Source organism: Eurosta solidaginis, chromosome 2, assembly GCF_040869045.1.
Source record: "Eurosta solidaginis isolate ZX-2024a chromosome 2, ASM4086904v1, whole genome shotgun sequence".
Taxonomy (NCBI): domain Eukaryota; kingdom Metazoa; phylum Arthropoda; class Insecta; order Diptera; family Tephritidae; genus Eurosta; species Eurosta solidaginis.
In genome coordinates, this window is record NC_090320.1 from 168,282,505 (window position 1) to 168,294,541 (window position 12,037).

At 38.7% G+C, this 12,037-nt stretch overlaps 2 long non-coding RNA genes across 3 annotated transcripts; both read right to left on the minus strand.

Moving 5' to 3' along the window:
* Window positions 1–3,179: 3,179 nt before the first annotated feature.
* Window positions 3,180–10,254, minus strand: LOC137240317 (uncharacterized). Its single transcript, XR_010949693.1, has 2 exons — window positions 7,546–10,254; window positions 3,180–3,584 (listed from the first exon to the last, which is right to left on the minus strand). It is a non-coding gene; the product is annotated as an uncharacterized lncRNA (long non-coding RNA).
* Window positions 10,255–10,267: 13 nt separating this feature from the next.
* On the minus strand, window positions 10,268–11,292 carry LOC137240316 (uncharacterized). Of its 2 annotated transcripts, none has more exons than XR_010949691.1 (3): window positions 11,032–11,292; window positions 10,559–10,810; window positions 10,268–10,486 (listed from the first exon to the last, which is right to left on the minus strand). It is a non-coding gene; the product is annotated as an uncharacterized lncRNA (long non-coding RNA). The 2 variants fall into 2 exon arrangements; XR_010949690.1 differs by having other exon boundaries at window positions 10,559–10,748; window positions 10,827–11,292.
* Window positions 11,293–12,037: the final 745 nt, after the last annotated feature.

Sequence of the window (12,037 nt, forward strand, 5' to 3'; positions counted from 1 at the left end):
TCGAGAGAGCGCTGTCAAAATGCACATTTTTTATAACATTTATCAATGATGCCACTCCAAACAAAAATGAATAGATCTGAAAATGGGGATTTTTGACATACATTTCGGCGATTATAGTTTCAATCATTTAATAAAATGATAGTCGAAAAATATTTATTTCCTTAAATTTATTTTACAATAATACGACTAGTTAGATTTAAATATAAACAAATCTAAGTAAAATTTAAATTTCGATTAAATTAATTAGTCAAATATTATAACGCATTTAACTCGCAGTGAAAACCATATATTCTTTTGAAATTGCAGTAAATCGGACCTATGATATAATAGTTAGCATTATTTAATGGATAGGGCTTATCCTACATGTCTGGCGATCCAGGTTCTGTGATCAAAATGGACTGGTTGTATCGGAAGTTCATATTTACAAAACCTATTTTTAGTGATAACTTTTGAATAGAAAATAATATTTACCCTCCGCCTTCGAGCTAATAATACTTACACTAAAACAAGTATTCTAATCCTTTTTTCCATAATTTTTGAACGCTATTCTACAGTTGTAGGTCAAACTAAAGTTTACCAAAATTTTTGGCACGTTTTTCGTTTTGGTTGGCACATTTTTTGTTCTGGCACCCGCTTCAGCTGGCGCGAGGGATTTATCTGTGATTGTTGCCAGCAACAACTAGAAGATAAATCCCTCGTGAGAGCGATAATATGAGAGCGTAAGCAAAAGATTCGTATCAATCTAATCTATGGCCATATTGAACATCCTGTCAGGCAGTTGACAGATAAGATATCACACTTAGTCATCATTCACAATGCCACCATCAGGCGATCATTGCTCGTTTTTTAACAAACGTGATCACGACACGATGACGATCGAACAGAGTTGCCAAAAGTAAAATATTGCATACAAATAACTGATAATAAAATTTTACTATGGCAACTCAGATAAAATGCAACCGCGCACTGCTTTTATGCATACATACTATAGTAAAGAGAAATATTAGTTTCTTTATTCACGCAAATGCTAAATAACATAAGAATATTCGTAGTATAAAATATGAAAGTTGTATTGCCCCTCTTCATTTACTTTCATTTTAAATTAAATTCGCTCCGATAATTCTTTCCGACACAATTCCTCTTTAGTACTTTGGCATATGATCCTCTGTGGGTGCTCCAGGGAGTACTAGAGTGGAAGTACTTTGGAAAGTACTCTCACGTATGTACTCTATGGAATACTCACAAACAAAGCGAGAGTGGGATCACCTACTCCTCTCCTAGGACATCGCAATTTTAATTGGAGCACATTTTTTGTATGAATACAGATTAGTTTTGGAACACTCCTATACTCCTAAAGGAGTATTCCTTACACTATTTATGGAATACTCACGTTTTTTGAAGAGTACCTTTCGCGGTTGCATTTTTTCAGAGTTGCCATAGTAAAATTTTATTATCAGTTATTTGTATGCAATATTTTACTTTTGGCAACTCTGTTCGATCTTCATCGTGTCGTGATAACGGTCGTTAAAAAACGAACAATGATCGGCTGATGGTGGTCCGCAAACGCATTGCAAAGGAGCATTGATAGAGTACTCCAACATGAAGAAAATGGAACACGTAATCCAACAAATTTTGCAGGGTACCTGTCTTGTAGGGACATTGGAAATATTCAGCCCTATTCTGCATTTCGACTTGGATTGGAATTTTTTCGATTTGGCAATTTTGGTATTCTGTGTTCCAATCTTTTTCGATCCAACTTCGAATCGTTCGATTTTTTGTATTCTGCATTTCGATCGTAGTTCCGTTTTTCTAAGTTGCAATTAGTTGGCGGAAAAATATTTTCTTTTTTATTTTTTTTATTAATTTATAACAGAATTTTAACAAAAATGTAAGTAAAACTTGTTAAGAAACGTAGAAGGCTTGATGATGATTGTTTTTTATATGTTTCCAGGTCAAAAACAACATGTCGATGTCGAAGTCCTTGGACGTATTTGCCCCGCAAAAGTATCTAGCACATACTTGAAAGCATCCTTGTTAAGTCGAAAGTTTTTTTTGAACCTAAATAAGAAAATAAGTCATTAAACTTTACCACTTTTAAGTTCAATTTCTTACAATTCGTCACTCATCTCAAATTTCGCAATATTTGCCTTTCCATTCTCGCCTGGCAATTTTCGTTTGCGTTGCTTTCCAACTCCAAAAATAATGCCGCGGCTATTGATTCCATTATAATAGACAGCTATAATTTGTGTCTGTTCGTTGAGTCCAATTATATGCCAAAGCAAGCTGCCGGCGTAGAGGAAGGTGAAGCGAAAACGTAAACAATCCTTGCGGAAAGAATAAATAAACCTTTATAAAGTATTTTAAGCCAGTGCAATGAAATTAGCATCCTTAACATTCAAAAATGTCAACTATATTCGTGCAGGAATCCGTTTTAACATAACTTGGTGGCCACGGCAGGGAATTGGCCAAAAGAACGGCAAAAACGCACTTAAAATTATGAAAGCACTTCACTCAAAAAAATATAACACTGCGGCAATATATTCTATTGCTTTTTTTTGTACAAAATGGCGTGGATAATAAAATATAAACGTTTTTCAGTGTTTTTTACAAATTTTCATTAATTTATTTTGTTCCAATGTTCACACATTCCGTACCAACAGCTGATTTCGAAAAATCATTTGCTCTTCCTCTTCTCTTTACGATTCCGTCGTAATGCAGAATACCAAACTTCGATTAAAGCGGAGCGTAGAACGGGAACGTAATCGAAATGCAGAATAGGGGTGATTATACAGATGGGTTCATTTTAAAGATGTAACATAATAGGAATATCTCCCCTACAAGACAGGTACCCGTTACCTAATCCATTACTAAATCGTTACCAATAACTTGGTCACCAATTATCGTCTTAATGACTTTTACATTGCTGTCGTGAAAAAGGTAACGCATGCGCTCTCTCAAAATAGTGTACGTGTGACTCGCTTTCTCGCTCTTACCTATTGTGTTTTCGACATTCCTTCTCGCTCGATGTTATTTACATTTTTAAGTTACTTCATTAGGTATGTTATCTTTATCGCTAACCAAAACATATGCAACAACAACAACACGGGTAACTGGCCTATCGGTTACCCGTACCGGTTACCTTCTGTCAATTCGCTTTTTATATGAATGAAACGCGTCCCTTTTGTTTAATTAATATTTAATTATGAATAAATTATGTATACAATGGTTTTTACAAATAATTTCCTTAATTTTCTAGTAAACCTTACATATGTAAAGACATAAACTCATTCGTAGTCGTGCCCTTTCTGAAATCATTTTGAGTTTCGAAGCTCACACTGATGGTGCTCAATATTTCCTGCGCGGGTGGTGTTGTTAGTATCAGTTAGCATAGATATGAGTGTTGTAGATATAATACCGGAATATATGCAGCCCCTTTCCCATAATATGCGTGGTAGGGCCTTATATGTGATACTAAAAAGGCCGAGGGACAGTTGTCGCAGTTTTCTTGTAGTTTAAGCAAATGTACGTTCTTCTTACAGCCACAGCTGGAATATTGCTATGCCCACATCGTCAAATCGAATTACCTAGAATGAAAAAGGAACGAATATCAGTAAGGATAGATAATAAGTTTTTAATATAACCGGAAGTGCTTAATAAATACAAGATACTCAAAGGGATTTCAGATAAACAGAATCAGGACCTGTATAGTAAATTCAAGTGAACCTCCACCATGCCAAGGCATCTTCCGGTAGCGGGGGTACCCGAAGATTATAGCAAGGGATAATTGATAGATGTTGGGGTAATAGATAATAAATTAGGCGTGCTACAAAAACAAAAACGAATAAATGCAGATGACTGTTTAATCCATTATGCGAAGTTCTTTGAATGGATGTGCAAATTGAAACGGGCAAAGTACTGCTAAAACTGCTTTCCCCGAGTTACCCGGGAACGAATTGATATGACTACGTCTATTCTTCTTTAGCAGCAGTGCCGAGCACCAACTCCCTTTTGGACAGGAAAGTAAACGTTTGGTTGTCTGCAAGTTTATCATATGCCAGTACAGAACATACTCGTTTGCTGGATCTGAGCAGTACATCTAATTTTTCCAGATTTTCTGGGCTCAGCGAGGGTATCCTCCTGAATGGTGCATGTGTACCCTGCTGCCTTGCCTGGCCGCTCACCCAACAACACCAGGCACGACGGAACTTGCCTTGCGACACTCAAAGTGCACTCACGCTTCTCATGGCTCAAGCGGGTTAGTGGGCTTAGAGTATACCCGTGGTAGCTATGCCTGTCGTAAGAGGCGACTAAAATACCAAATTGATTGAAGAGGTTTTGTAGCGCAATCCTTTCAATGGGTTGCCAGCGCAATATATAGCCTCTCCAACCCAATTGTCAACGTCACCTACCCGTGGCGAATCCTGTTTCTTTAACAGCCGAGGCTCTGGCGACCTCATGTTCCTTATGGATCTACATTTGAAGGCGCTTAGTTAGCTGACATCGCTTACTTAACCGGTAAATTCTAAAGTAAAAACCAAAACACAAAATATAGGTTAGGTTGAAGTGGCCGGTTCATGAGGATCTCACATAGATTGAATGAGTCCGTAGTGTTACCAGAAGTTTGTTTTAACGACCAAGCTGAAAACCCTATCAAGAACCAGGACCTATGTTATAAAAAAAACTCCGTCCTCTTGACAAATACTAGAAGCTTCCTAGGACTTAAGCCACTTCCTGCTTCTAGATCTGACAGCTTTATAACTCCTAATAGCTGGAGCCTTAGCCTGGCAAGCGCAGGGCACGATATTTCTAAGGGGGCCCGGTATTTCTCGGGGGGCCCGCGATTTAGAGGTACTAAGATATTTTTTTTTAATTCAGGAGAGTCTTTAGTTGTTCCATGTGGAAATGTTAAGCCGAATTTCAAAAGCAACGAATATTGATAATGATTTTTTACCTGGTCCCTCGAACAGTGAGGAGACAATAGAAACATCAAACAAAAATATATGTTTACATGAATCCGAAATCGTAAAGTTTTCGTGGTAACACTGATGAAGGTTCATCTTCAAAAAGCCTTCCAACAATACCACCAACTCTGTATTAAAGTCTAGATTATTTAAACGACTTCGATATCGGTACCGTGAATAATGAGTTTTTGCGATCTGAAGAAGTCAACGAAATAATTCGTCGAGGTCATCAAAAGTGCCCTGTTATTTTTCCACGTGATTGTCATGACGAGGCATTTCCTACCTCGTTGTTAAACAGAATCTTACCAAATGGAGAGAAAGTGGAGCGTCACTGGTTGGTGTGGAGTGCCAGTAGCAATGCTTTTTATTGCCTACCATGTCGTTTGTTAAGCACCAATACTTTAAATCGACCTAAAATTTGTTGTCCTGGCGAATATTCGAAATTCCAGGTATGGAAGAAGCTATACGCTAAACTGCCATCACACGAAAATACTGAAGATCACATTAAATGTTATATTCAATGGCGATCTTTACAAAACCTAATTCGAAAGGAGGATACAATTCATACACTTATCAATGAACAGCTAATCACTGAAACTCAAAAGTGGAAAGAAATTTTATATAGAATTTTGGACACTATTTTTTTTTCTTTCAAAAAGCGAAAGGATGGACATTTTTTGTGCATCTAAGATCTCATAAGCCATTATGATCCGATACTTAGAGATAATTTGGAGAAAGTTAGGATTTCACAATAGCAGTACAAACGTTTACAAGCTCACTCACTATCTTTCCCCAGACATTCAGAACGAGTTTATAGAAATTTGTGCAAAGCATGTGAGGGAAACTATATTAGATCAAGGCAAGAAAGCTAAGTATTTTGCTAATATCGTTGATGCTAAGCTTGATGCTAGTCACGTTGACTACGTTCATTTTGCGCTCACTCCATTTCAATTCGAAAGCAACAAATTAACAATTCCAGAACAGATTTTGGCTTTCGTGAATTGTAATCAAAAAACTGCTCAGAAAATCGCTGATCTAATTTGCCATACATGATTGAAGATTGTCGTGCACAAGGGTACGATAACGGCGCCAATATGAAAGAAGCTTACAACGGAGCACTACGTCACATTCTCGACAAAAACTCGAATGCTGATTACTCGCCTTGTGCAACCCGCAGCTATGATAGCGTTTTCTTTTCTGGATAAAGTGTCAAGCAAGCGTTGTTGTTCTATTCTAAAAAACAGGCAACGCCTTTACGGGATATTTCGTTCTTTTGTGAAAATTCTTGCCTGCTCGCAAAGCAAAAGCGTTACTAGTAGCGATAAGGTTGCTCCCCGAAGGCTTTGAGGAGTATTATCGATGTGATGGTCCTTTGCCGGATACAGATCCGGTACGCTCCGGTACCACAGCACCATTAAGGTGCTAGCTCGACCATCTCGGGAACGATTTATGTGACCACATTAAACCTTCAGGCCATCCCCTCCCTCCCCATCCCAAGTTCCATGAGGAACTTGGGGTCGCCAGAGCCGCGTCTGTTAGTGAAACAGGATTCGCCGCGGATAGGTGAGGTTGACAATTAGGTTTGGGGAAGCTATATATTGCGCTGGCAACCTGCAGGGTTGCGCTACACAGCCCCTGGAATCTGATATTTTAGTCCCCTCTAACGCATACGACAGGCATACCTACAGCGGGTATATTCTGACCCCCTAACCCGATGGGGTAGAGTATTACCATTTACTTAGGCAACAATTTATTTCAGAAAAGAAAACGCTATCAATTTATGTGGTGTTGATGCTGCAGAATGTTGTACGGCTGCAATTATTTTCTTCGGCAGCACTCCACAACGATGTGACATCCTCAAAAAAATGTACCTAGCTCTCTTCATAGTCTTTCAGCCAAAAGCCAAATTTGATTGCGCAAGCATACGGCGATGTTACCGGCATTCTCAAGTACATCAAGAAGTTCGAATGTATCTTGCTGTCCTAAATTTGATTCAAAACCCTACCATTAATGAAAGAAGCGTGGTCCTCCAAGCGAGAGACGCCACCACAGATGTTGAGGTCCGACATCTAGATGCCTTATTATCTGATTTGAAGTTGATCAGGAACCAATGGGAAACAATTTTAAACAAATGCAAAACAGTTGCTATTCAATTGAACATCTCGCCAAAGTTTCCGGACATTCGAAAGAGAAAACCCAAAAGGCGTTCTGAAGATAATTTAAATGAGATGATTGCGGATGATTCAGAGTCTGATTTCAAAAACAATACATTCTTGGTGATCGTTGATTCGGTAATGACTGGCATTACTGAACGATTTGCAGCTATGAGAAATTTGAACGAAAAGTTTTCCTTTTTGTGGAAATTTAAGACATGGATGAAACTGCGGTTCGGGCGAGCGCAGCAAAATTTGTCGCAAAATACAAGTTGGATATTTCTCAAAGCTTAGAATGTGAAATAGTTCACTTGAAACATATTTAGGAAGCAAATTTTGATAAAGGTCTGTCACCATTGGTATTGCTAAATGCCGTCTATTTTCAAAATATGTATACAATTTTCCCCCAACTTTTGTATTGGTTTACGTACCTTTTGCACTTTACCTGTCACTGTATCTAGTGCAGAACGTTCCTTCAGCGTCCTTTCAAGAATGAAAGACTTTCATAGATCGTGTTCATCTAAAGAGCGAGTTTTAGGACTTGCCACGCTTTGTGTTGCATTCGTTTTGGCAAGACAGTTAAATTTTGATATTATTATAAAAAATTTTGCAGCGAAAAAAGCAAGTAAAGCCACTCTTTGATATCCGAACATTCTATATTGAATAATTAAAATTTATAATCATCATTAAATTTATCAGAAATGTATGAAAATATTACCAAATAACTAGAAAAGATTATTTGAAATAATATGTGGCTGTTAAAAGAGAATTTTACTTCTACGTTACAATAAAATAAAACAAATAGTAAATATTCTGTGTTAATTTTATTGTCAGCTCTTAGCCAAAAATCATTTAGTTAATGTGGCAAACATTTTTTTTGATGTAATCCATCAATAATGATTTATGAATGAAACGTCCTTAATTCACGTTAATCAAATGTATTAGTGGAATTTTTGTAGGGGGACCGTACATTTTTTTAATCCCGGGCCCTGATTGTCTCTCTACGGCACTGGTTCGAAGACGCCAGAGGGAATTGAAGCCAGAGTCTCCGGACCCAGAGCCAAAATATCAGTACCTCTAAAAACACATACGAGCAGCTTTCAAGCGGAAGTATTCGCCATATGTTGGTGCGCTAAGCTGAACCTTCAGCGCTGATACTCCAATGAAACAATTGCCATACTCAGTCAGTCTGGCCCCACTAAAGGCAATTGTGGCCTTCGAAATAAAGTCAGCACTGGTCCTTGGGTGCACAACGTAGTACTGTTGCACTGGGTCCCACGCCACAGGGGAGTACAGGGTAATGAGCAGGCGGGCTCTAGTGTTTAGTTTGTTGCGTCCCTCCCACAAATTATCATCCTCCCAGCAGATCCATGCAGCGGGTCTGCGCCATACTCTCCTCCTCCGGGAAGGTATCGAACCCAATCCGTGTCCTTCTCCTGACCCCGGTCATGAGAAATGGGTGTGCTGCGTTTGCCGGAAAATATCTTTTTAGGACGGTCATACTCTTGTCAGTGTGTCACGTGCAAGGGATGGTTGCATCGGACAGGTTGCTATGGGCTTGATCCCAAAACCCGACGTCATCGTAACTTTTACAAATCTTTTGTGGCTTCTTGTTGTTCACGCCCTCATTACATTATGAGAAAATACTGCACCTGAGAACACAGCCGTATGAAGCTGAAAAATACAAGCAGGTCCTGAGTGAACTCCACAAACAGGCGTCGGACCTCTATGCCAGGAATTGCGCGGTGAATCCTGTACTCAAAGAAAAAAACTAGCAGAGTAGGAACGCACTCTCCCTAAGGAAACGGGAGTCACTCTAGCCCAATTTCGATCTGGATACTGCAACAGGTTAAACTCTTACCTATCCAGAATCAACCCCGACATACAAAACATATGTCCTGCTTATAATGTGTCCCCACATGACACCAACCATCTCTTTAGCTGTATTGTGGAATCAACGCTTCTAACACTCCTCTCATTATGGTCCACCCCTGTTGAAACTTTCTGTTTCCTTGGACTCCCGTTAGAGGACATTGATGACAATTTGTGATCTGTCGCACCTATTGGAGGGGGCGAATCACTGCTACAATAAGAGCAGGCGGACAACCCGGAAAGAGAGGCAGGAACTACATAACCCATCGATCCCGAGCCGTTCCTGTCAGTTAGCTCACAGGGGCATTTATTAGGAGAAGGGGGGGGGGGGGGGGAAGAGAGAAGAACACTGGAGCAATACGCCAGGTTTGAGACAATCTAAGTTACTGTTAGGAAGTTATAGCACAAGTCGCTACAGGGCAATAATAGACCTATCGAAAGGTAACCGAAGAATCTCAAGAGCTATTCTTACAGGGCATTATAGACTGATCAGCCGTATGCAGAAAGTAGGCATACTATCGAATAACACATTCCGATTTTGTGATCGATCAGCAGACGGCGGACCATATCCTCCAAGAATACGAAGCAATCTCAAAACGTAGGGCTAAGTTTATGGGCTCAACATGGCCAGTGCATTCCCACATTTAATCCCTCAAGCCAAGAACTCAGCTAGGATTCATCAAAGAAGTCGGATACGATGAGGTGCTGTGAAGGAGATGTGCAAGTCACTGTGCAATCCTCAATAAATTATCTATCTACGTTCCGGTAACAAGCACCATTGAGGTACTAACCCGACCATCTCCGGACCTATTGATATAACTACATTGAACCTTCTAGGGATTGAATATTAATAATGACCGCAATGCGAAAGTCTGCTAAAATTTAACATTCTCCATGGAATGCTACATATATAACTTCCCACGTTTTGAGTCAGTAATGAAAAGAGCAAAATTTACTAAAATTTTAACTGGTTGTGGGTAAGGTGTTGATGTCCTCTCTTAACGCAATGTAATGGCAACGGCGACGCAGGGAAAATAATAAAAATTCTATAAATCTACTGATCATAATTAATTAATCCCTCCCTTTCTATGCAGTTGTACGCATACATACATATGGGTTTTGTTCTCCAAACGCTATTTAAAGAAATCAATTGGTATTTACATGAACTTCGAACTCTTTGGTATTTGCCTTCTTCAGTTGATTATCAACAAAAGCATGACAAATTATCACTAACAAATTCATACATGTTGTTTATATATTTAATATGGTAGGCAATGTACTTATCCTTTCTGGTACGATGATCCTGGGCAATCGGGCCTGACTAGACGAGATTTATTTTGCTTTAACATAGCGTGCTTAACGCGAACCATATCATGATAGGGCACAATTTCGATTATGCAACCAATCAAAGAAATGTCGTGGTTGTAATACTGCTATGATAGCAGCAGCAGCTCCCGGTGGCGGCACATAAACAACAGTTGCATTTTTTGCTTCGGCTACCTATTCAATTTTAATTCACATTACATTATCTACTATTGCAATTTTTAATCAATACAAATCAATATAAATAACCGAAGCAAATACTGGCAAACCAAGATGCGTAGTTCCACCCTTTTTTGGGAAAATACATCCAACCAATCTTGTACCGTATTCCAAAGCATGTTGGTTGTGGAAAGTACCTTGTTTACCGGTAAATCCTTGGCAAATGACACGTGAATCTGCATTTAATTGTAGGTTTCTTGTTGTTTTGGCATATCCTGAGCTGAATCGCACCCCGGCAGAGATGATATATATCAGAATAATACAACATTTTTGTTTTATTATCTAAAAATACACATACGTATGAATGAAAAGCCAGAGAGTAAATAATGTTGCTTTGGTTGTAGCGATAAGGACACTCCCCGGGAGCGATTTAGTATGACCACCTGAAACCTTCTAGGCCATCCCGTCGATTCTATACAACTTTCAGATTCTAAAAACGGATCTCGACACGCGTTTTTTGATACCACCTTTGTTTAGGTTGTGCACTGTCTTGAAAACGTTACCTTTTTTGGTTTTGGAAATCGAATCTTCCAATTCCAATTGGTGGCAAGAGGACTTGGCTGCCTCTAGTTAATGCGCCAGGTTAACTTAGAAGTGCCTAAACAGCTAACACACGTCACACCTAAAAGCCCGTAGCACAAGTACTTTTTTAGTTTAATTACCACAATTATAGTTTTTTATCGTTTTAAAATGTTTCCCGGAAAAATTAATAAATTGCCGTATTAAGATGACGCTGTCATTTCGATGACAGCAAGAAACGTCGATGTATTAGTGGAGAGCGAAAAAAGCTTTGAATGTGTGGGTGAACTAGTTGCCTCCGTCTTGTAGGGTCATAGTATGTGGCTTACACCTGGTTCACACACTCAATACATGCTCTTTTTTTTTTAATTTTTAATTTTTAGTCATCATGAAAACCATACAGCTTGGGAGGAATAACTAGACGTCCATTTCGTGTTTGATAGTATGGCTGTGAACTGCTTGTGCCTGCATCCATGGCCTCATCTCTTTCAACAGTATTACTATTATTTTCAGGTATTGTAACTGAGTCATCGTTACTTATTACCTCGCGAGTCACAGGCATATTCAAATAACATTTCAGGAGCACTTACACTATTCTTACTTTTTGCTATAAATCTTCAATTACGTCTAAAATAATAATTATTAATATCTTTTATTACATACGATCTTTCATTAATGTTTTGCACTATCTTGCCATAGCACCATTTTTTGTCAGTTTTCTTAAATCTAATTCTATCGCCTAGATGTAATTCCGGTAATGTCTTTGCAATCCGATCAAAATAATCTTTCTGCTTTTTCTTTTTTTTTAATCCTTTCCCCTATCTCTGATTCATCTATTGAGTTTCGGAACAACGTAGTTCTGTTGTTGGGAGTTTTGTTTTTATCAATCTCTCGAAGAATAACCGAGTTGGAGCTAACTGCAAATCTGCCACTGGGGTGTTATTATATTCTACAATATGATATTGAAAGTCGTCCTTTTCATTGGCTTCA